The 27,697-nt window shown below is 47.4% G+C and overlaps 8 non-coding genes across 8 annotated transcripts; all 8 read right to left on the bottom strand.

Annotated features, from left to right (window-relative positions):
* Nucleotides 1-493: 493 nt before the first annotated feature.
* trnan-guu (transfer RNA asparagine (anticodon GUU)) lies at nt 494-567 on the bottom strand. The gene has a single exon. It is a non-coding gene; the product is annotated as a tRNA-Asn (tRNA).
* Nucleotides 568-1,681: 1,114 nt separating this feature from the next.
* Nucleotides 1,682-1,755, bottom strand: trnan-guu (transfer RNA asparagine (anticodon GUU)). The gene has a single exon. It is a non-coding gene; the product is annotated as a tRNA-Asn (tRNA).
* Nucleotides 1,756-6,979: 5,224 nt separating this feature from the next.
* Nucleotides 6,980-7,053, bottom strand: trnan-guu (transfer RNA asparagine (anticodon GUU)). The gene has a single exon. It is a non-coding gene; the product is annotated as a tRNA-Asn (tRNA).
* A 1,112-nt stretch (nt 7,054-8,165) lies between these two features.
* On the bottom strand, nt 8,166-8,239 carry trnan-guu (transfer RNA asparagine (anticodon GUU)). Its single transcript has one exon. It is a non-coding gene; the product is annotated as a tRNA-Asn (tRNA).
* Nucleotides 8,240-13,470: 5,231 nt separating this feature from the next.
* Nucleotides 13,471-13,544, bottom strand: trnan-guu (transfer RNA asparagine (anticodon GUU)). The gene has a single exon. It is a non-coding gene; the product is annotated as a tRNA-Asn (tRNA).
* A 5,227-nt stretch (nt 13,545-18,771) lies between these two features.
* Nucleotides 18,772-18,845, bottom strand: trnan-guu (transfer RNA asparagine (anticodon GUU)). The gene has a single exon. It is a non-coding gene; the product is annotated as a tRNA-Asn (tRNA).
* A 1,113-nt stretch (nt 18,846-19,958) lies between these two features.
* On the bottom strand, nt 19,959-20,032 carry trnan-guu (transfer RNA asparagine (anticodon GUU)). Its single transcript has one exon. It is a non-coding gene; the product is annotated as a tRNA-Asn (tRNA).
* Nucleotides 20,033-25,258: 5,226 nt separating this feature from the next.
* trnan-guu (transfer RNA asparagine (anticodon GUU)) lies at nt 25,259-25,332 on the bottom strand. The gene has a single exon. It is a non-coding gene; the product is annotated as a tRNA-Asn (tRNA).
* Between the last annotated feature and the right edge of the window lie 2,365 nt (nt 25,333-27,697).

The raw sequence follows: 27,697 nt of genomic DNA, 5'->3' as shown, positions 1-27,697 counted from the left end.
TAGGTATAGTATAGCAGCAGGTATAGGAACTTGTCATCTTTCATGTTCAACAACACACCAATCACATGTGACAATAGGAAACAAAGCAGGTCAAAAGCGAGCTTACTGTAAATCCAGGAAGGTCTTTCCACATCACTATAAATGGAAAGATAGCATCTCTGGGTGGGCTCAAATCACCAACCTTTAAACTAACGGCCTAAGGCGCTAACCAATTGCGCCACAGAGACTTGTGATTATATTGACCCTCAGCAGGCCAAAGTCTCATGGAAGCTCACTACAAGTCAGGAAGTTTCACATCGCTACAATCTGAAAAATGTCACCCATGGCTGGTGTCGAAGCACCAATCTTTAGATAGATTGTCAAACACACTAACTGATTGCACTAGAGAGGCTTGTGTTGGCATTGACCCTCAGCAGGACAAAGTAACAGGGAATCTCATTACAGGTCCAGGATGTCACATCCGCATCATGGAGCACAACAAACTGAAAACTCACGTCCCTGGGTGGGCTCGAACCACCAACCTTTAGATTAACAGTCTAACGCGCTAACCAATTGCGCCACAGAGACTTGTTGTGTGTCTGACCCTGACACTTGATCGCTGGCCATCCGTGATCTCATCCAACTGTACATGGAGTTTACGAAACAACAACACTTTGTTCCAATGGTTGTGTCAACGTGCATCGAAAGTGCCGCAACATTTTCAAGGAAGTAGCCCTGTAGTTTTCTAACGTTTGTTAGCTTTTTTGAATGGCCTTAAAAGGGCAAAAATGTAGCACAATGTTCATCAGCGCAACATTATATAAAAAGGCATCTGGCAGGAGTAAATTCAGCCACAATCACAAATATAATTTGATAAATATATATCTTAAACAACTGCGTTTAACACGAATGTAATATATGATCGCCAAGCCCATTGAAAATAATTAGGGGACTGACCCTGGAAGAATGATGTAATGGCGAGTCACTTTCATTGCGTATAGGCACACATATTCACAAAAACACACACATACTGGACCAACATTGTCCTTCAAGCGAAATACATTTAAATGCTAAGGGTTTTCATGCCAGATTGACATCATTTACATTGTCATACTTGCCGGATTAATATGAATAAATGATATGTTCCATGGAGACCACAGAATGATCAAGCTATTGAGTAACATAATATCAGAGACCATTTACAGCCATTTAGGTATAGTATAGCAGCAGGTATAGGAACTTGTCATCTTTCATGTTCAACAACACACCAATCACATGTGACAATAGGAAACAAAGCAGGTCAAAAGCGAGCTTACTGTAAATCCAGGAAGGTCTTTCCACATCACTATAAATGGAAAGATAGCATCTCTGGGTGGGCTAAAATCATCAACCTTTAAACTAACGGCCTAAGGCGCTAACCAATTGCGCCACAGAGACTTGTGATTATATTGACCCTCAGCAAGCCAAAGTCTCATGGAAGCTCACTACAAGTCAGGAAGTTTCACATCGCTACAATCTGAAAAAGTCATCCATGGCTGGTGTCGAAGCACCAATCTTTAGATAGATTGTCAAACACACTAACTGATTGCACTAGAGAGGCTTGTGTTGGCATTGACCCTCAGCAGGACAAAGTAACAGGGAATCTCATTACAGGTCCAGGATGTCACATCCGCATCATGGAGCACAACAAACTGAAAACTCTCGTCCCTGGGTGTTCTCAAACCACCAACCTTTTGATTAACAGTCTAACGCGCTAACCAATTGCGCCACAGAGACTTGTTGTGTGTCTGACCCTGACACTTGATCGCTGGCCATCCGTGATCTCATCCAACTGTACATGGAGTTTACGAAACAACAACACTTTGTTCCAATGGTTGTGTCAACGTGCATCGAAAGTGCCGCAAAATTTTCAAGGAAGTAGCCCTGTAGTTTTCTAACGTTTGTTAGCTTTTTGAATGGTCTTAAAAGGGCAAAAATGTAGCACAATGTTCGTCAGCGCAACATTATATAAAAAGGCATCTGGCAGGAGTAAATTCAGCCACAATCACAAATATAATTTGATAAATATATATCTTAAACAACTGCGTTTTCACGAATGTAATATATGATCGCCAAGCCCATTCAAAATAATTAGGGGACTGACCCTGGAAGAATGATGTAATGGCGAGTCACTTTCATGGCGTATAGGCACACATATTCACACAAACACACACATACTGGACCAACATTGTCCTTCAAGCGAAATACATTTAAATGCTAAGGGTTTTCATGCCAGATTGACATCATTTCCATTGTCATACTTGCCGTATTAATATGAATAAATGATATGTTCCATGGAAACAACTTCCGGTTTGGAGCGAGCAGTCGCACTACGCTTCGCTCCACAGGTAATATTACACTTCACTACATTACAACGGCTTGATTTGTTTGATCTGAGCAATTCTTCTTAGCTAGCTACATAGCCGTCTTTGTATCAAAGATAATTGTGTAGTTTAGAGTAATTAGAGTAAATATCGAGGCTAGCTATCTTCGTCCTCCTAACGTAGTCCTCCTAACGTAGTCATCACTGCTAGCTAGCCAACTTCTACCGACTAGCAGCACTGTAGAAACGATTACATTACAACGTAACGACTTGATTAGTGTGGTGTTAGTGTTAGTTAGCCAGCTACATAGTTGTCTTTGCTGTCTCTGTATCTAAGATAATTGTGTAGTTTGAGTAATTGTTGAGGTGAGCTAGCCAGCCACGACGTGGCGCCAGACTTAGTCAACACACCTAGTCATCATTAACCCACTGCTAGCTAGCCAACCGTTACCGACTAGCAGCGCTGTAGATACTAATACTTTACAACGGAACGATTTGACTAGTGCAGTGTTAGCTAGCTAGCTACTTAGTTGTCTTTGTCATAGCTTGATAATTGTGTAGTTTAGTAATTACCGAGGTCAGCTAGCCAGCCATCGAGGTTAGCTAGCCAGCTATTTCCGTCCCCCGCGACACCATTTTTCCTAACCCAGCCAACTATTACCGACGAGCAGCATTGTAGAAACTAAATACATTACAAGGAACGTCTTGATTAGTGTTATGTTAGCTAGCTAGCTACAAAGTTGCTTTGTTTCATGACAAGGTGTAGTACTGAAACTATCGAGGTTACCTTGCCAGCTACACATTCAAAGTCAACAACGCAGCCACTGCTAGCTAGCCTACTCCACCAGCCAGCAGTACTGTATCATTTTTCGTCATTTTAGTCAATAAGATTTTTGCAACGTAAGCTTAACTTTCTGAACATTCGAGACGTGTAGTCCACTTGTCATTCCAATCTCCTTTGCATTAGCGTAGCCTCTTCTGTAGCTTGTCTACTATGTGTCTGTCTATCCCTGTTCTCTCCCCTCTGCACAGGCCATACAAACGCTCCACACCGCGTGGCCGCTGCCACTCTAACCTGGTGGTCCCAACGCGCACGACCCACGTGGAGTTCCAGGTCTCCGGCAGCCTCTGGAACTGCCGGTCTGCGGCCAACAAGGCTGAGTTCATCTCAGCCTATGCTACCCTCCAGTCCCTAGACTTCCTGGCGCTGACAGAAACATGGATTACCACAGATAACACTGCTACTCCTACTGCTCTCTCCTCGTCTGCCTACGTGTTCTCGCATACCCCTAGAGCATCGAGCCAGCGGGGTGGTGGCACTGGAATCCTCATCTCTCCCAAGTGGACATTCTCTCTTTCTCCCCTGACCCATCTGTCTATCTCCTCATTTGAATTCCATGCTGTCACAGTTACCAGCCCTTTCAAGCTTAACATCCTTATCATTTATCGCCCTCCAGGTTCCCTTGGAGAGTTCATCAATGAGCTTGACGCCTTGATAAGTTCCTTTCCTGAGGATGGCTCACCTCTCACAGTTCTGGGTGACTTTAACCTCCCCACGTCTACCTTTGACTCATTCCTCTCTGCCTCCTTCTTTCCACTCCTCTCCTCTTTTGACCTCACCCTCTCACCTTCCCCCCCTACTCACAAGGCAGGCAATACGCTTGACCTCATCTTTACTAGATGCTGTTCTTCCACTAATCTCATTGCAACTCCCCTCCAAGTCTCCGACCACTACCTTGTATCCTTTTCCCTCTCGCTCTCATCCAACACTTCTCACTCTGCCCCTACTCGGATGGTATTGCGCCGTCCCAACCTTCGCTCTCTCTCTCCCGCTACTCTCTCCTCTTCCATCCTATCATCTCTTCCCTCTGCTCAAACCTTCTCCAACCTATCTCCTGATTCTGCCTCCTCAACCCTCCTCTCCTCCCTCTCTGCATCCTTTGATTTCCTCTGTCCCCTATCCTCCAGGCCGGCTCGGTCCTCCCCTCCTGCTCCGTGGCTCGACGACTCACTGCGAGCTCACAGAACAGGGCTCCGGGCAGCCGAGCGGAAATGGAGGAAAACTCGCCTCCCTGCGGACCTGGCATCCTTTCACTCCCTCCTCTCTACATTTTCCTCTTCTGTCTCTGCTGCTAAAGCCACTTTCTACCTCTCTAAACTCCAAGCATCTGCCTCTAACCCTAGGAAGCTCTTTGCTACCTTCTCCTCCCTCCTGAATCCTCCTCCCCTCCCCCCTCCTCCCTCTCTGCGGATGACTTCGTCAACCATTTTGAAAAGAAGGTTGACGACATCCGATCCTCGTTGCTAAGTCAAACGACACCGCTGGTCCTGCTCACACTGCCCTACCCTGTGCTTTGACCTCTTTCTCCCTCTCTCTCCAGATGAAATCTCGCGTCTTGTGACGGCTGGCCGCCCAACAACCTGCCCACTTGACCCTATCCCCTCCTCTCTTCTCCAGACCATTTCCGGAGACCTTCTCCCCTACCTCACCTCGCTCATCAACTCATCCTTGACCGCTGGCTACGTCCCTTCCGTCTTCAAGAGAGCGAGAGTTGCACCCCTTCTGAAAAAAACCTACACTCGATCCCTCCGATGTCAACAACTACAGACCAGTATCCCTTCTTTCCTTTCTCTCCAAAACTCTTGAACGTGCCGTCCTTGGCCAGCTCTCTTGCTATCTCTCTCAGAATGACCTTCTTGATCCTAATCAGTCTGGTTTCAAGACTGGGCATTCAACTGAGACTGCTCTTCTCTGTGTCACGGAGGCTCTCCGCACTGCTAAAGCTAACTCTCTCTTCTCTGCTCTCATCCTTCTAGACCTATCTGCTGCCTTTGATACTGTGAACCATCAGATCCTCCTCTCCACCCTCTCCGAGCTGGGCATCTCCGGCGTGGCCAACGCTTGGATTGCGTCCTACCTGACAGGTCGCTCCTACCAGGTGGCGTGGCGAGAATCTGTCTCCGCACCACGTGCTCTCACCACTGGTGAGGGCACTGGTGAGGGCTCTGTTCTAGGCCCTCTCCTATTCTCGCTATACACCAAGTCACTTGGCTCTGTCATATCCTCACATGGTCTCTCATATCATTGCTATGCAGATGACACACAATTAATCTTCTCCTTTCCCCCCTTCTGACAACCAGGTGGCGAATCGCATCTCTGCATGTCTGGCAGACATATCAGTGTGGATGACGGATCACCACCTCAAGCTGAACCTCGGCAAGACGGAGCTGCTCTTCCTCCCGGGGAAGGACTGCCCGTTCCATGATCTCGCCATCACGGTTGACAACTCCCTTGTGTCCTCCTCCCAGAGTGCTAAGAGCCTCGGCGTGACCCTGGACAACACCCTGTCGTTCTCCACTAACATCAAGGCGGTGACCCGATCCTGTAGGTTCATGCTCTACAACATTCGCAGAGTACGACCCTGCCTCACACAGGAAGCGGCGCAGGTCCTAATCCAGGCACTTGTCATCTCCCGTCTTGATTACTGCAACTCGTTGTTGGCTGGGCTCCCTGCCTGTGCCATTAAACCCCTACAACTCATCCAGAACGCCGCAGCCCGTCTGGTGTTCAACCTTCCCAAGTTCTCTCACGTCACCCCACTCCTCCGCTCTCTCCACTGGCTTCCAGTCGAAGCTCGCATCCGCTACAAGACCATGGTGCTTGCCTATGGAGCTGTGAGGGGAACGGCACCTCCGTACCTTCAGGCTCTGATCAGGCCCTACACCCAAACAAGGGCACTGCGTTCATCCACCTCTGGCCTGCTCGCCTCCCTACCTCTGAGGAAGCACAGTTCCCGCTCAGCCCAGTCAAAACTGTTCGCTGCTCTGGCACACCAATGGTGGAACAAGCTCCCTCACGACGCCAGGACAGCGGAGTCAATCACCACCTTCCGGAGTCACCTGAAACCCCACCTCTTTAAGGAATACCTGGGATAGGATAAAGTAATCCTTCTAACCCCCCTTAAAGATTTCGATGCACTATTGTAAAGTGGTTGTTCCACTGGATATTATAAGGTGAAGGCACCAATTTGTAAGTCGCTCTGGATAAGAGCGTCTGCTAAATGACTTAAATGTAAAATGTAAATGAGACCACAGAATGATCAAGCTATTGAGTTACATAATATCAGAGACCATTGACAGCCATTTAGGTATAGTATAGCAGCAGGTATAGGAACTTGTCATCTTTCATGTTCAACAACACACCAATCACATGTGACAATAGGAAACAAAGCAGGTCAAAAGCGAGCTTACTGTAAATCCAGGAAGGTCTTTCCACATCACTATAAATGGAAAGATAGCATCTCTGGGAATGCTCAAATCACCAACCTTTAAACTAACGGCATAAGGCGCTAACCAATTGCGCCACAGAGACTTGTGATTATATTGACCCTCAGCAGGCCAAAGTCTCATGGAAGCTCACTACAAGTCAGGAAGTTTCACATCGCTACAATCTGAAAAATGTCACCCATGGCTGGTGTCGAAGCACCAATCTTTAGATAGATTGTCAAACACACTAACTGATTGCACTAGAGAGGCTTGTGTTGGCATTGACCCTCAGCAGGACAAAGTAACAGGGAATCTCATTACAGGTCCAGGATGTCACATCCGCATCATGGAGCACAACAAACTGAAAACTCACGTCCCTGGGTGGGCTCGAACCACCAACCTTTAGATTAACAGTCTAACGCGCTAACCAATTGCGCCACAGAGACTTGTTGTGTGTCTGACCCTGACACTTGATCGCTGGCCATCCGTGATCTCATCCAACTGTACATGGAGTTTACGAAACAACAACACTTTGTTCCAATGGTTGTGTCAACGTGCATCGAAAGTGCCGCAACATTTTCAAGGAAGTAGCCCTGTAGTTTTCTAACGTTTGTTAGCTTTTTGAATGGCCTTAAAAGGGCAAAAATGTAGCACAATGTTCATCAGCGCAACATTATATAAAAAGGCATCTGGCAGGAGTAAATTCAGCCACAATCACAAATATAATTTGATAAATATATATCTTAAACAACTGCGTTTAAACAAATGTAATATATGATCGCCAAGCCCATTGAAAATAATTAGGGGACTGACCCTGGAAGAATGATGTAATGGCGAGTCACTTTCATTGCGTATAGGCACACATATTCACAAAAACACACACATACTGGACCAACATTGTCCTTCAAGCGAAATACATTTAAATGCTAAGGGTTTTCATGCCAGATTGACATCATTTACATTGTCATACTTGCCGGATTAATATGAATAAATGATATGTTCCATGGAGACCACAGAATGATCAAGCTATTGAGTAACATAATATCAGAGACCATTTACAGCCATTTAGGTATAGTATAGCAGCAGGTATAGGAACTTGTCATCTTTCATGTTCAACAACACACCAATCACATGTGACAATAGGAAACAAAGCAGGTCAAAAGCGAGCTTACTGTAAATCCAGGAAGGTCTTTCCACATCACTATAAATGGAAAGATAGCATCTCTGGGTGGGCTAAAATCATCAACCTTTAAACTAACGGCCTAAGGCGCTAACCAATTGCGCCACAGAGACTTGTGATTATATTGACCCTCAGCAAGCCAAAGTCTCATGGAAGCTCACTACAAGTCAGGAAGTTTCACATCGCTACAATCTGAAAAAGTCATCCATGGCTGGTGTCGAAGCACCAATCTTTAGATAGATTGTCAAACACACTAACTGATTGCACTAGAGAGGCTTGTGTTGGCATTGACCCTCAGCAGGACAAAGTAACAGGGAATCTCATTACAGGTCCAGGATGTCACATCCGCATCATGGAGCACAACAAACTGAAAACTCTCGTCCCTGGGTGTTCTCAAACCACCAACCTTTTGATTAACAGTCTAACGCGCTAACCAATTGCGCCACAGAGACTTGTTGTGTGTCTGACCCTGACACTTGATCGCTGGCCATCCGTGATCTCATCCAACTGTACATGGAGTTTACGAAACAACAACACTTTGTTCCAATGGTTGTGTCAACGTGCATCGAAAGTGCCGCAAAATTTTCAAGGAAGTAGCCCTGTAGTTTTCTAACGTTTGTTAGCTTTTTGAATGGTCTTAAAAGGGCAAAAATGTAGCACAATGTTCGTCAGCGCAACATTATATAAAAAGGCATCTGGCAGGAGTAAATTCAGCCACAATCACAAATATAATTTGATAAATATATATCTTAAACAACTGCGTTTTCACGAATGTAATATATGATCGCCAAGCCCATTCAAAATAATTAGGGGACTGACCCTGGAAGAATGATGTAATGGCGAGTCACTTTCATGGCGTATAGGCACACATATTCACACAAACACACACATACTGGACCAACATTGTCCTTCAAGCGAAATACATTTAAATGCTAAGGGTTTTCATGCCAGATTGACATCATTTCCATTGTCATACTTGCCGTATTAATATGAATAAATGATATGTTCCATGGAAACAACTTCCGGTTTGGAGCGAGCAGTCGCACTACGCTTCGCTCCACAGGTAATATTACACTTCACTACATTACAACGGCTTGATTTGTTTGATCTGAGCAATTCTTCTTAGCTAGCTACATAGCCGTCTTTGTATCAAAGATAATTGTGTAGTTTAGAGTAATTAGAGTAAATATCGAGGCTAGCTATCTTCGTCCTCCTAACGTAGTCCTCCTAACGTAGTCATCACTGCTAGCTAGCCAACTTCTACCGACTAGCAGCACTGTAGAAACGATTACATTACAAACGTAACGACTTGATTAGTGTGGTGTTAGTGTTAGTTAGCCAGCTACATAGTTGTCTTTGCTGTCTCTGTATCTAAGATAATTGTGTAGTTTGAGTAATTGTTGAGGTGAGCTAGCCAGCCACGACGTGGCGCCAGACTTAGTCAACACACCTAGTCATCATTAACCCACTGCTAGCTAGCCAACCGTTACCGACTAGCAGCGCTGTAGATACTAATACTTTACAACGGAACGATTTGACTAGTGCAGTGTTAGCTAGCTAGCTACTTAGTTGTCTTTGTCATAGCTTGATAATTGTGTAGTTTAGTAATTACCGAGGTCAGCTAGCCAGCCATCGAGGTTAGCTAGCCAGCTATTTCCGTCCCCCGCGACACCATTTTTCCTAACCCAGCCAACTATTACCGACGAGCAGCATTGTAGAAACTAAATACATTACAAGGAACGTCTTGATTAGTGTTATGTTAGCTAGCTAGCTACAAAGTTGCTTTGTTTCATGACAAGGTGTAGTACTGAAACTATCGAGGTTACCTTGCCAGCTACACATTCAAAGTCAACAACGCAGCCACTGCTAGCTAGCCTACTCCACCAGCCAGCAGTACTGTATCATTTTTCGTCATTTTAGTCAATAAGATTTTTGCAACGTAAGCTTAACTTTCTGAACATTCGAGACGTGTAGTCCACTTGTCATTCCAATCTCCTTTGCATTAGCGTAGCCTCTTCTGTAGCTTGTCTACTATGTGTCTGTCTATCCCTGTTCTCTCCCCTCTGCACAGGCCATACAAACGCTTCCACACCGCGTGGCCGCTGCCACTCTAACCTGGTGGTCCCAACGCGCACGACCCACGTGGAGTTCCAGGTCTCCGGCAGCCTCTGGAACTGCCGGTCTGCGGCCAACAAGGCTGAGTTCATCTCAGCCTATGCTACCCTCCAGTCCCTAGACTTCCTGGCGCTGACAGAAACATGGATTACCACAGATAACACTGCTACTCCTACTGCTCTCTCCTCGTCTGCCTACGTGTTCTCGCATACCCCTAGAGCATCGAGCCAGCGGGGTGGTGGCACTGGAATCCTCATCTCTCCCAAGTGGACATTCTCTCTTTCTCCCCTGACCCATCTGTCTATCTCCTCATTTGAATTCCATGCTGTCACAGTTACCAGCCCTTTCAAGCTTAACATCCTTATCATTTATCGCCCTCCAGGTTCCCTTGGAGAGTTCATCAATGAGCTTGACGCCTTGATAAGTTCCTTTCCTGAGGATGGCTCACCTCTCACAGTTCTGGGTGACTTTAACCTCCCCACGTCTACCTTTGACTCATTCCTCTCTGCCTCCTTCTTTCCACTCCTCTCCTCTTTTGACCTCACCCTCTCACCTTCCCCCCCTACTCACAAGGCAGGCAATACGCTTGACCTCATCTTTACTAGATGCTGTTCTTCCACTAATCTCATTGCAACTCCCCTCCAAGTCTCCGACCACTACCTTGTATCCTTTTCCCTCTCGCTCTCATCCAACACTTCTCACTCTGCCCCTACTCGGATGGTATTGCGCCGTCCCAACCTTCGCTCTCTCTCTCCCGCTACTCTCTCCTCTTCCATCCTATCATCTCTTCCCTCTGCTCAAACCTTCTCCAACCTATCTCCTGATTCTGCCTCCTCAACCCTCCTCTCCTCCCTCTCTGCATCCTTTGATTTCCTCTGTCCCCTATCCTCCAGGCCGGCTCGGTCCTCCCCTCCTGCTCCGTGGCTCGACGACTCACTGCGAGCTCACAGAACAGGGCTCCGGGCAGCCGAGCGGAAATGGAGGAAAACTCGCCTCCCCTGCGGACCTGGCATCCTTTCACTCCCTCCTCTCTACATTTTCCTCTTCTGTCTCTGCTGCTAAAGCCACTTTCTACCACTCTAAACTCCAAGCATCTGCCTCTAACCCTAGGAAGCTCTTTGCTACCTTCTCCTCCCTCCTGAATCCTCCACCCCCTCCCCCCCTCCTCCCTCTCTGCGGATGACTTCGTCAACCATTTTGAAAAGAAGGTTGACGACATCCGATCCTCGTTTGCTAAGTCAAACGACACCGCTGGTCCTGCTCACACTGCCCTACCCTGTGCTTTGACCTCTTTCTCCCCTCTCTCTCCAGATGAAATCTCGCGTCTTGTGACGGCTGGCCGCCCAACAACCTGCCCACTTGACCCTATCCCCTCCTCTCTTCTCCAGACCATTTCCGGAGACCTTCTCCCCTACCTCACCTCGCTCATCAACTCATCCTTGACCGCTGGCTACGTCCCTTCCGTCTTCAAGAGAGCGAGAGTTGCACCCCTTCTGAAAAAAACCTACACTCGATCCCTCCGATGTCAACAACTACAGACCAGTATCCCTTCTTTCCTTTCTCTCCAAAACTCTTGAACGTGCCGTCCTTGGCCAGCTCTCTTGCTATCTCTCTCAGAATGACCTTCTTGATCCTAATCAGTCTGGTTTCAAGACTGGGCATTCAACTGAGACTGCTCTTCTCTGTGTCACGGAGGCTCTCCGCACTGCTAAAGCTAACTCTCTCTTCTCTGCTCTCATCCTTCTAGACCTATCTGCTGCCTTTGATACTGTGAACCATCAGATCCTCCTCTCCACCCTCTCCGAGCTGGGCATCTCCGGCGTGGCCAACGCTTGGATTGCGTCCTACCTGACAGGTCGCTCCTACCAGGTGGCGTGGCGAGAATCTGTCTCCGCACCACGTGCTCTCACCACTGGTGAGGGCACTGGTGAGGGCTCTGTTCTAGGCCCTCTCCTATTCTCGCTATACACCAAGTCACTTGGCTCTGTCATATCCTCACATGGTCTCTCATATCATTGCTATGCAGATGACACACAATTAATCTTCTCCTTTCCCCCTTCTGACAACCAGGTGGCGAATCGCATCTCTGCATGTCTGGCAGACATATCAGTGTGGATGACGGATCACCACCTCAAGCTGAACCTCGGCAAGACGGAGCTGCTCTTCCTCCCGGGGAAGGACTGCCCGTTCCATGATCTCGCCATCACGGTTGACAACTCCCTTGTGTCCTCCTCCCAGAGTGCTAAGAGCCTCGGCGTGACCCTGGACAACACCCTGTCGTTCTCCACTAACATCAAGGCGGTGACCCGATCCTGTAGGTTCATGCTCTACAACATTCGCAGAGTACGACCCTGCCTCACACAGGAAGCGGCGCAGGTCCTAATCCAGGCACTTGTCATCTCCCGTCTTGATTACTGCAACTCGTTGTTGGCTGGGCTCCCTGCCTGTGCCATTAAACCCCTACAACTCATCCAGAACGCCGCAGCCCGTCTGGTGTTCAACCTTCCCAAGTTCTCTCACGTCACCCCACTCCTCCGCTCTCTCCACTGGCTTCCAGTCGAAGCTCGCATCCGCTACAAGACCATGGTGCTTGCCTATGGAGCTGTGAGGGGAACGGCACCTCCGTACCTTCAGGCTCTGATCAGGCCCTACACCCAAACAAGGGCACTGCGTTCATCCACCTCTGGCCTGCTCGCCTCCCTACCTCTGAGGAAGCACAGTTCCCGCTCAGCCCAGTCAAAACTGTTCGCTGCTCTGGCACACCAATGGTGGAACAAGCTCCCTCACGACGCCAGGACAGCGGAGTCAATCACCACCTTCCGGAGTCACCTGAAACCCCACCTCTTTAAGGAATACCTGGGATAGGATAAAGTAATCCTTCTAACCCCCCCTTAAAGATTTCGATGCACTATTGTAAAGTGGTTGTTCCACTGGATATTATAAGGTGAAGGCACCAATTTGTAAGTCGCTCTGGATAAGAGCGTCTGCTAAATGACTTAAATGTAAAATGTAAATGAGACCACAGAATGATCAAGCTATTGAGTTACATAATATCAGAGACCATTGACAGCCATTTAGGTATAGTATAGCAGCAGGTATAGGAACTTGTCATCTTTCATGTTCAACAACACACCAATCACATGTGACAATAGGAAACAAAGCAGGTCAAAAGCGAGCTTACTGTAAATCCAGGAAGGTCTTTCCACATCACTATAAATGGAAAGATAGCATCTCTGGGAATGCTCAAATCACCAACCTTTAAACTAACGGCATAAGGCGCTAACCAATTGCGCCACAGAGACTTGTGATTATATTGACCCTCAGCAGGCCAAAGTCTCATGGAAGCTCACTACAAGTCAGGAAGTTTCACATCGCTTCAATCTGAAAAATGTCATCCATGGGTGGTGTCGAAGCACCAATCTTTAGATAGATTGTCAAACACACTAACTGATTGCACTAGAGAGGCTTGTGTTGGCATTGACCCTCAGCAGGACAAAGTAACAGGGAATCTCATTACAGGTCCAGGATGTCACATCCACATCATGGAGCACAACAAACTGAGAACTCTCGTCCCTGGGTGGGCTCGAACCACCAACCTTTAGATTAACAGTCTAACGCGCTAACCAATTGCACCACAGAGACCTGTTGTATGTCTGACCCTGACACTTGATCGCTGGCCATCCGTGATCTCATCCAACTGTACATGGAGTTTACGAAACAACAACACTTTGTTCCAATGGTTGTGTCAACGTGCATCGAAAGTGCCGCAAAATTTTCAAGGAAGTAGCCCTGTAGTTTTCTAACGTTTGTTAGCTTTTTGAATGGTCTTAAAAGGGCAAAAATGTAGCACAATGTTCGTCAGCGCAACATTATATAAAAAGGCATCTGGCAGGAGTAAATTCAGCCACAATCACAAATATAATTTGATAAATATATATCTTAAACAACTGCGTTTTCACGAATGTAATATATGATCGCCAAGCCCATTCAAAATAATTAGGGGACTGACCCTGGAAGAATGATGTAATGGCGAGTCACTTTCATGGCGTATAGGCACACATATTCACACAAACACACACATACTGGACCAACATTGTCCTTCAAGCGAAATACATTTAAATGCTAAGGGTTTTCATGCCAGATTGACATCATTTCCATTGTCATACTTGCCGTATTAATATGAATAAATGATATGTTCCATGGAAACAACTTCCGGTTTGGAGCGAGCAGTCGCACTACGCTTCGCTCCACAGGTAATATTACACTTCACTACATTACAACGGCTTGATTTGTTTGATCTGAGCAATTCTTCTTAGCTAGCTACATAGCCGTCTTTGTATCAAAGATAATTGTGTAGTTTAGAGTAATTAGAGTAAATATCGAGGCTAGCTATCTTCGTCCTCCTAACGTAGTCCTCCTAACGTAGTCATCACTGCTAGCTAGCCAACTTCTACCGACTAGCAGCACTGTAGAAACGATTACATTACAACGTAACGACTTGATTAGTGTGGTGTTAGTGTTAGTTAGCCAGCTACATAGTTGTCTTTGCTGTCTCTGTATCTAAGATAATTGTGTAGTTTGAGTAATTGTTGAGGTGAGCTAGCCAGCCACGACGTGGCGCCAGACTTAGTCAACACACCTAGTCATCATTAACCCACTGCTAGCTAGCCAACCGTTACCGACTAGCAGCGCTGTAGATACTAATACTTTACAACGGAACGATTTGACTAGTGCAGTGTTAGCTAGCTAGCTACTTAGTTGTCTTTGTCATAGCTTGATAATTGTGTAGTTTAGTAATTACCGAGGTCAGCTAGCCAGCCATCGAGGTTAGCTAGCCAGCTATTTCCGTCCCCCGCGACACCATTTTTCCTAACCCAGCCAACTATTACCGACGAGCAGCATTGTAGAAACTAAATACATTACAAGGAACGTCTTGATTAGTGTTATGTTAGCTAGCTAGCTACAAAGTTGCTTTGTTTCATGACAAGGTGTAGTACTGAAACTATCGAGGTTACCTTGCCAGCTACACATTCAAAGTCAACAACGCAGCCACTGCTAGCTAGCCTACTCCACCAGCCAGCAGTACTGTATCATTTTTCGTCATTTTAGTCAATAAGATTTTTGCAACGTAAGCTTAACTTTCTGAACATTCGAGACGTGTAGTCCACTTGTCATTCCAATCTCCTTTGCATTAGCGTAGCCTCTTCTGTAGCTTGTCTACTATGTGTCTGTCTATCCCTGTTCTCTCCCCTCTGCACAGGCCATACAAACGCTTCCACACCGCGTGGCCGCTGCCACTCTAACCTGGTGGTCCCAACGCGCACGACCCACGTGGAGTTCCAGGTCTCCGGCAGCCTCTGGAACTGCCGGTCTGCGGCCAACAAGGCTGAGTTCATCTCAGCCTATGCTACCCTCCAGTCCCTAGACTTCCTGGCGCTGACAGAAACATGGATTACCACAGATAACACTGCTACTCCTACTGCTCTCTCCTCGTCTGCCTACGTGTTCTCGCATACCCCTAGAGCATCGAGCCAGCGGGGTGGTGGCACTGGAATCCTCATCTCTCCCAAGTGGACATTCTCTCTTTCTCCCCTGACCCATCTGTCTATCTCCTCATTTGAATTCCATGCTGTCACAGTTACCAGCCCTTTCAAGCTTAACATCCTTATCATTTATCGCCCTCCAGGTTCCCTTGGAGAGTTCATCAATGAGCTTGACGCCTTGATAAGTTCCTTTCCTGAGGATGGCTCACCTCTCACAGTTCTGGGTGACTTTAACCTCCCCACGTCTACCTTTGACTCATTCCTCTCTGCCTCCTTCTTTCCACTCCTCTCCTCTTTTGACCTCACCCTCTCACCTTCCCCCCTACTCACAAGGCAGGCAATACGCTTGACCTCATCTTTACTAGATGCTGTTCTTCCACTAATCTCATTGCAACTCCCCTCCAAGTCTCCGACCACTACCTTGTATCCTTTTCCCTCTCGCTCTCATCCAACACTTCTCACTCTGCCCCTACTCGGATGGTATTGCGCCGTCCCAACCTTCGCTCTCTCTCTCCCGCTACTCTCTCCTCTTCCATCCTATCATCTCTTCCCTCTGCTCAAACCTTCTCCAACCTATCTCCTGATTCTGCCTCCTCAACCCTCCTCTCCTCCCCTCTCTGCATCCTTTGATTTCCTCTGTCCCCTATCCTCCAGGCCGGCTCGGTCCTCCCCTCCTGCTCCGTGGCTCGACGACTCACTGCGAGCTCACAGAACAGGGCTCCGGGCAGCCGAGCGGAAATGGAGGAAAACTCCGCCTCCCCTGCGGACCTGGCATCCTTTCACTCCCTCCTCTCTACATTTTCCTCTTCTGTCTCTGCTGCTAAAGCCACTTTCTACCACTCTAAACTCCAAGCATCTGCCTCTAACCCTAGGAAGCTCTTTGCTACCTTCTCCTCCCTCCTGAATCCTCCTCCCCCCCCCTCCTCCCTCTCTGCGGATGACTTCGTCAACCATTTTGAAAAGAAGGTTGACGACATCCGATCCTCGTTGCTAAGTCAAACGACACCGCTGGTCCTGCTCACACTGCCCTACCCTGTGCTTTGACCTCTTTCTCCCCTCTCTCTCCAGATGAAATCTCGCGTCTTGTGACGGCTGGCCGCCCAACAACCTGCCCACTTGACCCTATCCCCTCCTCTCTTCTCCAGACCATTTCCGGAGACCTTCTCCCCTACCTCACCTCGCTCATCAACTCATCCTTGACCGCTGGCTACGTCCCTTCCGTCTTCAAGAGAGCGAGAGTTGCACCCCTTCTGAAAAAAACCTACACTCGATCCCTCCGATGTCAACAACTACAGACCAGTATCCCTTCTTTCCTTTCTCTCCAAAACTCTTGAACGTGCCGTCCTTGGCCAGCTCTCTTGCTATCTCTCTCAGAATGACCTTCTTGATCCTAATCAGTCTGGTTTCAAGACTGGGCATTCAACTGAGACTGCTCTTCTCTGTGTCACGGAGGCTCTCCGCACTGCTAAAGCTAACTCTCTCTTCTCTGCTCTCATCCTTCTAGACCTATCTGCTGCCTTTGATACTGTGAACCATCAGATCCTCCTCTCCACCCTCTCCGAGCTGGGCATCTCCGGCGTGGCCAACGCTTGGATTGCGTCCTACCTGACAGGTCGCTCCTACCAGGTGGCGTGGCGAGAATCTGTCTCCGCACCACGTGCTCTCACCACTGGTGAGGGCACTGGTGAGGGCTCTGTTCTAGGCCCTCTCCTATTCTCGCTATACACCAAGTCACTTGGCTCTGTCATATCCTCACATGGTCTCTCATATCATTGCTATGCAGATGACACACAATTAATCTTCTCCTTTCCCCCTTCTGACAACCAGGTGGCGAATCGCATCTCTGCATGTCTGGCAGACATATCAGTGTGGATGACGGATCACCACCTCAAGCTGAACCTCGGCAAGACGGAGCTGCTCTTCCTCCCGGGGAAGGACTGCCCGTTCCATGATCTCGCCATCACGGTTGACAACTCCCTTGTGTCCTCCTCCCAGAGTGCTAAGAGCCTCGGCGTGACCCTGGACAACACCCTGTCGTTCTCCACTAACATCAAGGCGGTGACCCGATCCTGTAGGTTCATGCTCTACAACATTCGCAGAGTACGACCCTGCCTCACACAGGAAGCGGTGCAGGTCCTAATCCAGGCACTTGTCATCTCCCGTCTTGATTACTGCAACTCGTTGTTGGCTGGGCTCCCTGCCTGTGCCATTAAACCCCTACAACTCATCCAGAACGCCGCAGCCCGTCTGGTGTTCAACCTTCCCAAGTTCTCTCACGTCACCCCACTCCTCCGCTCTCTCCACTGGCTTCCAGTTGAAGCTCGCATCCGCTACAAGACCATGGTGCTTGCCTATGGAGCTGTGAGGGGAACGGCACCTCCGTACCTTCAGGCTCTGATCAGGCCCTACACCCAAACAAGGGCACTGCGTTCATCCACCTCTGGCCTGCTCGTCTCCCTACCTCTGAGGAAGCACAGTTCCCGCTCAGCCCAGTCAAAACTGTTCGCTGCTCTGGCACACCAATGGTGGAACAAGCTCCCTCACGACGCCAGGACAGCGGAGTCAATCACCACCTTCCGGAGTCACCTGAAACCCCACCTCTTTAAGGAATACCTGGGATAGGATAAAGTAATCCTTCTAACCCCCCCCTTAAAGATTTAGATGCACTATTGTAAAGTGGTTGTTCCACTGGATATTATAAGGTGAAGGCACCAATTTGTAAGTCGCTCTGGATAAGAGCGTCTGCTAAATGACTTAAATGTAAAATGTAAATGAGACCACAGAATGATCAAGCTATTGAGTTACATAATATCAGAGACCATTGACAGCCATTTAGGTATAGTATAGCAGCAGGTATAGGAACTTGTCATCTTTCATGTTCAACAACACACCAATCACATGTGACAATAGGAAACAAAGCAGGTCAAAAGCGAGCTTACTGTAAATCCAGGAAGGTCTTTCCACATCACTATAAATGGAAAGATAGCATCTCTGGGTGGGCTCAAATCACCAACCTTTAAACTAACGGCCTAAGGCGCTAACCAATTGCGCCACAGAGACTTGTGATTATATTGACCCTCAGCAGGCCAAAGTCTCATGGAAGCTCACTACAAGTCAGGAAGTTTCACATCGCTACAATCTGAAAAATGTCACCCATGGCTGGTGTCGAAGCACCAATCTTTAGATAGATTGTCAAACACACTAACTGATTGCACTAGAGAGGCTTGTGTTGGCATTGACCCTCAGCAGGACAAAGTAACAGGGAATCTCATTACAGGTCCAGGATGTCACATCCGCATCATGGAGCACAACAAACTGAAAACTCACGTCCCTGGGTGGGCTCGAACCACCAACCTTTAGATTAACAGTCTAACGCGCTAACCAATTGCGCCACAGAGACTTGTTGTGTGTCTGACCCTGACACTTGATCGCTGGCCATCCGTGATCTCATCCAACTGTACATGGAGTTTACGAAACAACAACACTTTGTTCCAATGGTTGTGTCAACGTGCATCGAAAGTGCCGCAACATTTTCAAGGAAGTAGCCCTGTAGTTTTCTAACGTTTGTTAGCTTTTTGAATGGCCTTAAAAGGGCAAAAATGTAGCACAATGTTCATCAGCGCAACATTATATAAAAAGGCATCTGGCAGGAGTAAATTCAGCCACAATCACAAATATAATTTGATAAATATATATCTTAAACAACTGCGTTTTCACGAATGTAATATATGATCGCCAAGCCCATTCAAAATAATTAGGGGACTGACCCTGGAAGAATGATGTAATGGCGAGTCACTTTCATTGCGTATAGGCACACATATTCACAAAAACACACACATACTGGACCAACATTGTCCTTCAAGCGAAATACATTTAAATGCTAAGGGTTTTCATGCCAGATTGACATCATTTACATTGTCATACTTGCCGGATCAATATGAATAAATGATATGTTCCATGGAGACCACAGAATGATCAAGCTATTGAGTAACATAATATCAGAGACCATTGACAGCCATTTAGGTATAGTATAGCAGCAGGTATAGGAACTTGTCATCTTTCATGTTCAACAACACACCAATCACATGTGACAATAGGAAACAAAGCAGGTCAAAAGCGAGCTTACTGTAAATCCAGGAAGGTCTTTCCACATCACTATAAATGGAAAGATAGCATCTCTGGGTGGGCTAAAATCATCAACCTTTAAACTAACGGCCTAAGGCGCTAACCAATTGCGCCACAGAGACTTGTGATTATATTGACCCTCAGCAAGCCAAAGTCTCATGGAAGCTCACTACAAGTCAGGAAGTTTCACATCGCTACAATCTGAAAAAAGTCATCCATGGCTGGTGTCGAAGCACCAATCTTTAGATAGATTGTCAAACACACTAACTGATTGCACTAGAGAGGCTTGTGTTGGCATTGACCCTCAGCAGGACAAAGTAACAGGGAATCTCATTACAGGTCCAGGATGTCACATCCGCATCATGGAGCACAACAAACTGAAAACTCTCGTCCCTGGGTGTTCTCAAACCACCAACCTTTTGATTAACAGTCTAACGCGCTAACCAATTGCGCCACAGAGACTTGTTGTGTGTCTGACCCTGACACTTGATCGCTGGCCATCCGTGATCTCATCCAACTGTACATGGAGTTTACGAAACAACAACACTTTGTTCCAATGGTTGTGTCAACGTGCATCGAAAGTGCCGCAAAATTTTCAAGGAAGTAGCCCTGTAGTTTTCTAACGTTTGTTAGCTTTTTGAATGGCCTTAAAAGGGCAAAAATGTAGCACAATGTTCATCAGCGCAACATTATATAAAAAGGCATCTGGCAGGAGTAAATTCAGCCACAATCACAAATATAATTTGATAAATATATATCTTAAACAACTGCGTTTAAACGAATGTAATATATGATCGCCAAGCCCATTGAAAATAATTAGGGGACTGACCCTGGAAGAATGATGTAATGGCGAGTCACTTTCATTGCGTATAGGCACACATATTCACAAAAACACACACATACTGGACCAACATTGTCCTTCAAGCGAAATACATTTAAATGCTAAGGGTTTTCATGCCAGATTGACATCATTTCCATTGTCATACTTGCCGTATTAATATGAATAAATGATATGTTCCATGGAAACAACTTCCGGTTTGGAGCGAGCAGTCGCACTACGCTTCGCTCCACAGGTAATATTACACTTCACTACATTACAACGGCTTGATTTGTTTGATCTGAGCAATTCTTCTTAGCTAGCTACATAGCCGTCTTTGTATCAAAGATAATTGTGTAGTTTAGAGTAATTAGAGTAAATATCGAGGCTAGCTATCTTCGTCCTCCTAACGTAGTCCTCCTAACGTAGTCATCACTGCTAGCTAGCCAACTTCTACCGACTAGCAGCACTGTAGAAACGATTACATTACAACGTAACGACTTGATTAGTGTGGTGTTAGTGTTAGTTAGCCAGCTACATTGTTGTCTTTGCTGTCTCTGTATCTAAGATAATTGTGTAGTTTGAGTAATTGTTGAGGTGAGCTAGCCAGCCACGACGTGGCGCCAGACTTAGTCAACACACCTAGTCATCATTAACCCACTGCTAGCTAGCCAACCGTTACCGACTAGCAGCGCTGTAGATACTAATACTTTACAACGGAACGATTTGACTAGTGCAGTGTTAGCTAGCTAGCTACTTAGTTGTCTTTGTCATAGCTTGATAATTGTGTAGTTTAGTAATTACCGAGGTCAGCTAGCCAGCCATCGAGGTTAGCTAGCCAGCTATTTCCGTCCCCCGCGACACCATTTTTCCTAACCCAGCCAACTATTACCGACGAGCAGCATTGTAGAAACTAAATACATTACAAGGAACGTCTTGATTAGTGTTATGTTAGCTAGCTAGCTACAAAGTTGCTTTGTTTCATGACAAGGTGTAGTACTGAAACTATCGAGGTTACCTTGCCAGCTACACATTCAAAGTCAACAACGCAGCCACTGCTAGCTAGCCTACTCCACCAGCCAGCAGTACTGTATCATTTTTCGTCATTTTAGTCAATAAGATTTTTGCAACGTAAGCTTAACTTTCTGAACATTCGAGACGTGTAGTCCACTTGTCATTCCAATCTCCTTTGCATTAGCGTAGCCTCTTCTGTAGCTTGTCTACTATGTGTCTGTCTATCCCTGTTCTCTCCCCTCTGCACAGGCCATACAAACGCTCCACACCGCGTGGCCGCTGCCACTCTAACCTGGTGGTCCCAACGCGCACGACCCACGTGGAGTTCCAGGTCTCCGGCAGCCTCTGGAACTGCCGGTCTGCGGCCAACAAGGCTGAGTTCATCTCAGCCTATGCTACCCCTCCAGTCCCTAGACTTCCTGGCGCTGACAGAAACATGGATTACCACAGATAACACTGCTACTCCTACTGCTCTCTCCTCGTCTGCCTACGTGTTCTCGCATACCCCTAGAGCATCGAGCCAGCGGGGTGGTGGCACTGGAATCCTCATCTCTCCCAAGTGGACATTCTCTCTTTCTCCCCTGACCCATCTGTCTATCTCCTCATTTGAATTCCATGCTGTCACAGTTACCAGCCCTTTCAAGCTTAACATCCTTATCATTTATCGCCCTCCAGGTTCCCTTGGAGAGTTCATCAATGAGCTTGACGCCTTGATAAGTTCCTTTCCTGAGGATGGCTCACCTCTCACAGTTCTGGGTGACTTTAACCTCCCCACGTCTACCTTTGACTCATTCCTCTCTGCCTCCTTCTTTCCACTCCTCTCCTCTTTTGACCTCACCCTCTCACCTTCCCCCCCTACTCACAAGGCAGGCAATACGCTTGACCTCATCTTTACTAGATGCTGTTCTTCCACTAATCTCATTGCAACTCCCCTCCAAGTCTCCGACCACTACCTTGTATCCTTTTCCCTCTCGCTCTCATCCAACACTTCTCACTCTGCCCCTACTCGGATGGTATTGCGCCGTCCCAACCTTCGCTCTCTCTCTCCCGCTACTCTCTCCTCTTCCATCCTATCATCTCTTCCCTCTGCTCAAACCTTCTCCAACCTATCTCCTGATTCTGCCTCCTCAACCCTCCTCTCCTCCCTCTCTGCATCCTTTGATTTCCTCTGTCCCCTATCCTCCAGGCCGGCTCGGTCCTCCCCTCCTGCTCCGTGGCTCGACGACTCACTGCGAGCTCACAGAACAGGGCTCCGGGCAGCCGAGCGGAAATGGAGGAAAACTCGCCTCCCCTGCGGACCTGGCATCCTTTCACTCCCTCCTCTCTACATTTTCCTCTTCTGTCTCTGCTGCTAAAGCCACTTTCTACCACTCTAAACTCCAAGCATCTGCCTCTAACCCTAGGAAGCTCTTTGCTACCTTCTCCTCCCTCCTGAATCCTCCTCCCCCCTCCCCCCTCCTCCCTCTCTGCGGATGACTTCGTCAACCATTTTGAAAAGAAGGTTGACGACATCCGATCCTCGTTGCTAAGTCAAACGACACCGCTGGTCCTGCTCACACTGCCCTACCCTGTGCTTTGACCTCTTTCTCCCCTCTCTCTCCAGATGAAATCTCGCGTCTTGTGACGGCTGGCCGCCCAACAACCTGCCCACTTGACCCTATCCCCTCCTCTCTTCTCCAGACCATTTCCGGAGACCTTCTCCCCTACCTCACCTCGCTCATCAACTCATCCTTGACCGCTGGCTACGTCCCTTCCGTCTTCAAGAGAGCGAGAGTTGCACCCCTTCTGAAAAAACCTACACTCGATCCCTCCGATGTCAACAACTACAGACCAGTATCCCTTCTTTCCTTTCTCTCCAAAACTCTTGAACGTGCCGTCCTTGGCCAGCTCTCTTGCTATCTCTCTCAGAATGACCTTCTTGATCCTAATCAGTCTGGTTTCAAGACTGGGCATTCAACTGAGACTGCTCTTCTCTGTGTCACGGAGGCTCTCCGCACTGCTAAAGCTAACTCTCTCTTCTCTGCTCTCATCCTTCTAGACCTATCTGCTGCCTTTGATACTGTGAACCATCAGATCCTCCTCTCCACCCTCTCCGAGCTGGGCATCTCCGGCGTGGCCAACGCTTGGATTGCGTCCTACCTGACAGGTCGCTCCTACCAGGTGGCGTGGCGAGAATCTGTCTCCGCACCACGTGCTCTCACCACTGGTGAGGGCACTGGTGAGGGCTCTGTTCTAGGCCCTCTCCTATTCTCGCTATACACCAAGTCACTTGGCTCTGTCATATCCTCACATGGTCTCTCATATCATTGCTATGCAGATGACACACAATTAATCTTCTCCTTTCCCCCTTCTGACAACCAGGTGGCGAATCGCATCTCTGCATGTCTGGCAGACATATCAGTGTGGATGACGGATCACCACCTCAAGCTGAACCTCGGCAAGACGGAGCTGCTCTTCCTCCCGGGAAGGACTGCCCGTTCCATGATCTCGCCATCACGGTTGACAACTCCCTTGTGTCCTCCTCCCAGAGTGCTAAGAGCCTCGGCGTGACCCTGGACAACACCCTGTCGTTCTCCACTAACATCAAGGCGGTGACCCGATCCTGTAGGTTCATGCTCTACAACATTCGCAGAGTACGACCCTGCCTCACACAGGAAGCGGCGCAGGTCCTAATCCAGGCACTTGTCATCTCCCGTCTTGATTACTGCAACTCGTTGTTGGCTGGGCTCCCTGCCTGTGCCATTAAACCCCTACAACTCATCCAGAACGCCGCAGCCCGTCTGGTGTTCAACCTTCCCAAGTTCTCTCACGTCACCCCACTCCTCCGCTCTCTCCACTGGCTTCCAGTCGAAGCTCGCATCCGCTACAAGACCATGGTGCTTGCCTATGGAGCTGTGAGGGGAACGGCACCTCCGTACCTTCAGGCTCTGATCAGGCCCTACACCCAAACAAGGGCACTGCGTTCATCCACCTCTGGCCTGCTCGCCTCCCTACCTCTGAGGAAGCACAGTTCCCGCTCAGCCCAGTCAAAACTGTTCGCTGCTCTGGCACACCAATGGTGGAACAAGCTCCCTCACGACGCCAGGACAGCGGAGTCAATCACCACCTTCCGGAGTCACCTGAAACCCCACCTCTTTAAGGAATACCTGGGATAGGATAAAGTAATCCTTCTAACCCCCCTTAAAGATTTCGATGCACTATTGTAAAGTGGTTGTTCCACTGGATATTATAAGGTGAAGGCACCAATTTGTAAGTCGCTCTGGATAAGAGCGTCTGCTAAATGACTTAAATGTAAAATGTAAATGAGACCACAGAATGATCAAGCTATTGAGTTACATAATATCAGAGACCATTGACAGCCATTTAGGTATAGTATAGCAGCAGGTATAGGAACTTGTCATCTTTCATGTTCAACAACACACCAATCACATGTGACAATAGGAAACAAAGCAGGTCAAAAGCGAGCTTACTGTAAATCCAGGAAGGTCTTTCCACATCACTATAAATGGAAAGAAAGCATCTCTGGGAATGCTCAAATCACCAACCTTTAAACTAACGGCCTAAGGCGCTAACCAATTGCGCCACAGAGACTTGTGATTATATTGACCCTCAGCAGGCCAAAGTCTCATGGAAGCTCACTACAAGTCAGGAAGTTTCACATCGCTTCAATCTGAAAAATGTCATCCATGGGTGGTGTCGAAGCACCAATCTTTAGATAGATTGTCAAACACACTAACTGATTGCACTAGAGAGGCTTGTGTTGGCATTGACCCTCAGCAGGACAAAGTAACAGGGAATCTCATTACAGGTCCAGGATGTCACATCCACATCATGGAGCACAACAAACTGAGAACTCTCGTCCCTGGGTGGGCTCGAACCACCAACCTTTAGATTAACAGTCTAACGCGCTAACCAATTGCACCACAGAGACCTGTTGTATGTCTGACCCTGACACTTGATCGCTGGCCATCCGTGATCTCATCCAACTGTACATGGAGTTTACGAAACAACAACACTTTGTTCCAATGGTTGTGTCAACGTGCATCGAAAGTGCCGCAAAATTTTCAAGGAAGTAGCCCTGTAGTTTTCTAACGTTTGTTAGCTTTTTGAATGGTCTTAAAAGGGCAAAATGTAGCACAATGTTCGTCAGCGCAACATTATATAAAAAGGCATCTGGCAGGAGTAAATTCAGCCACAATCACAAATATAATTTGATAAATATATATCTTAAACAACTGCGTTTTCACGAATGTAATATATGATCGCCAAGCCCATTCAAAATAATTAGGGGACTGACCCTGGAAGAATGATGTAATGGCGAGTCACTTTCATGGCGTATAGGCACACATATTCACACAAACACACACATACTGGACCAACATTTTCCTTCAAGCGAAATACATTTAAATGCTAAGGGTTTTCATGCCAGATTGACATCATTTCCATTGTCATACTTGCCGTATTAATATGAATAAATGATATGTTCCATGGAAACAACTTCCGGTTTGGAGCGAGCAGTCGCACTACGCTTCGCTCCACAGGTAATATTACACTTCACTACATTACAACGGCTTGATTTGTTTGATCTGAGCAATTCTTCTTAGCTAGCTACATAGCCGTCTTTGTATCAAAGATAATTGTGTAGTTTAGAGTAATTAGAGTAAATATCGAGGCTAGCTATCTTCGTCCTCCTAACGTAGTCCTCCTAACGTAGTCATCACTGCTAGCTAGCCAACTTCTACCGACTAGCAGCACTGTAGAAACGATTACATTACAAACGTAACGACTTGATTAGTGTGGTGTTAGTGTTAGTTAGCCAGCTACATAGTTGTCTTTGCTGTCTCTGTATCTAAGATAATTGTGTAGTTTGAGTAATTGTTGAGGTGAGCTAGCCAGCCACGACGTGGCGCCAGACTTAGTCAACACACCTAGTCATCATTAACCCACTGCTAGCTAGCCAACCGTTACCGACTAGCAGCGCTGTAGATACTAATACTTTACAACGGAACGATTTGACTAGTGCAGTGTTAGCTAGCTAGCTACTTAGTTGTCTTTGTCATAGCTTGATAATTGTGTAGTTTAGTAATTACCGAGGTCAGCTAGCCAGCCATCGAGGTTAGCTAGCCAGCTATTTCCGTCCCCGCGACACCATTTTTCCTAACCCAGCCAACTATTACCGACGAGCAGCATTGTAGAAACTAAATACATTACAAGGAACGTCTTGATTAGTGTTATGTTAGCTAGCTAGCTACAAAGTTGCTTTGTTTCATGACAAGGTGTAGTACTGAAACTATCGAGGTTACCTTGCCAGCTACACATTCAAAGTCAACAACGCAGCCACTGCTAGCTAGCCTACTCCACCAGCCAGCAGTACTGTATCATTTTTCGTCATTTTAGTCAATAAGATTTTTGCAACGTAAGCTTAACTTTCTGAACATTCGAGACGTGTAGTCCACTTGTCATTCCAATCTCCTTTGCATTAGCGTAGCCTCTTCTGTAGCTTGTCTACTATGTGTCTGTCTATCCCTGTTCTCTCCCCTCTGCACAGGCCATACAAACGCTCCACACCGCGTGGCCGCTGCCACTCTAACCTGGTGGTCCCAACGCGCCACGACCCACGTGGAGTTCCAGGTCTCCGGCAGCCTCTGGAACTGCCGGTCTGCGGCCAACAAGGCTGAGTTCATCTCAGCCTATGCTACCCTCCAGTCCCTAGACTTCCTGGCGCTGACAGAAACATGGATTACCACAGATAACACTGCTACTCCTACTGCTCTCTCCTCGTCTGCCTACGTGTTCTCGCATACCCCTAGAGCATCGAGCCAGCGGGGTGGTGGCACTGGAATCCTCATCTCTCCCAAGTGGACATTCTCTCTTTCTCCCCTGACCCATCTGTCTATCTCCTCATTTGAATTCCATGCTGTCACAGTTACCAGCCCTTTCAAGCTTAACATCCTTATCATTTATCGCCCTCCAGGTTCCCTTGGAGAGTTCATCAATGAGCTTGACGCCTTGATAAGTTCCTTTCCTGAGGATGGCTCACCTCTCACAGTTCTGGGTGACTTTAACCTCCCCACGTCTACCTTTGACTCATTCCTCTCTGCCTCCTTCTTTCCACTCCTCTCCTCTTTTGACCTCACCCTCTCACCTTCCCCCCTACTCACAAGGCAGGCAATACGCTTGACCTCATCTTTACTAGATGCTGTTCTTCCACTAATCTCATTGCAACTCCCCTCCAAGTCTCCGACCACTACCTTGTATCCTTTTCCCTCTCGCTCTCATCCAACACTTCTCACTCT

This window comes from Salmo salar, unplaced genomic scaffold (assembly GCF_905237065.1).
Source record: "Salmo salar unplaced genomic scaffold, Ssal_v3.1, whole genome shotgun sequence".
NCBI classification, from domain to species: Eukaryota; Metazoa; Chordata; class Actinopteri; order Salmoniformes; family Salmonidae; genus Salmo; species Salmo salar.
Note: the sequence above shows the minus strand (reverse complement) of the source record. Positions and strands in the feature narration are given on the sequence as shown.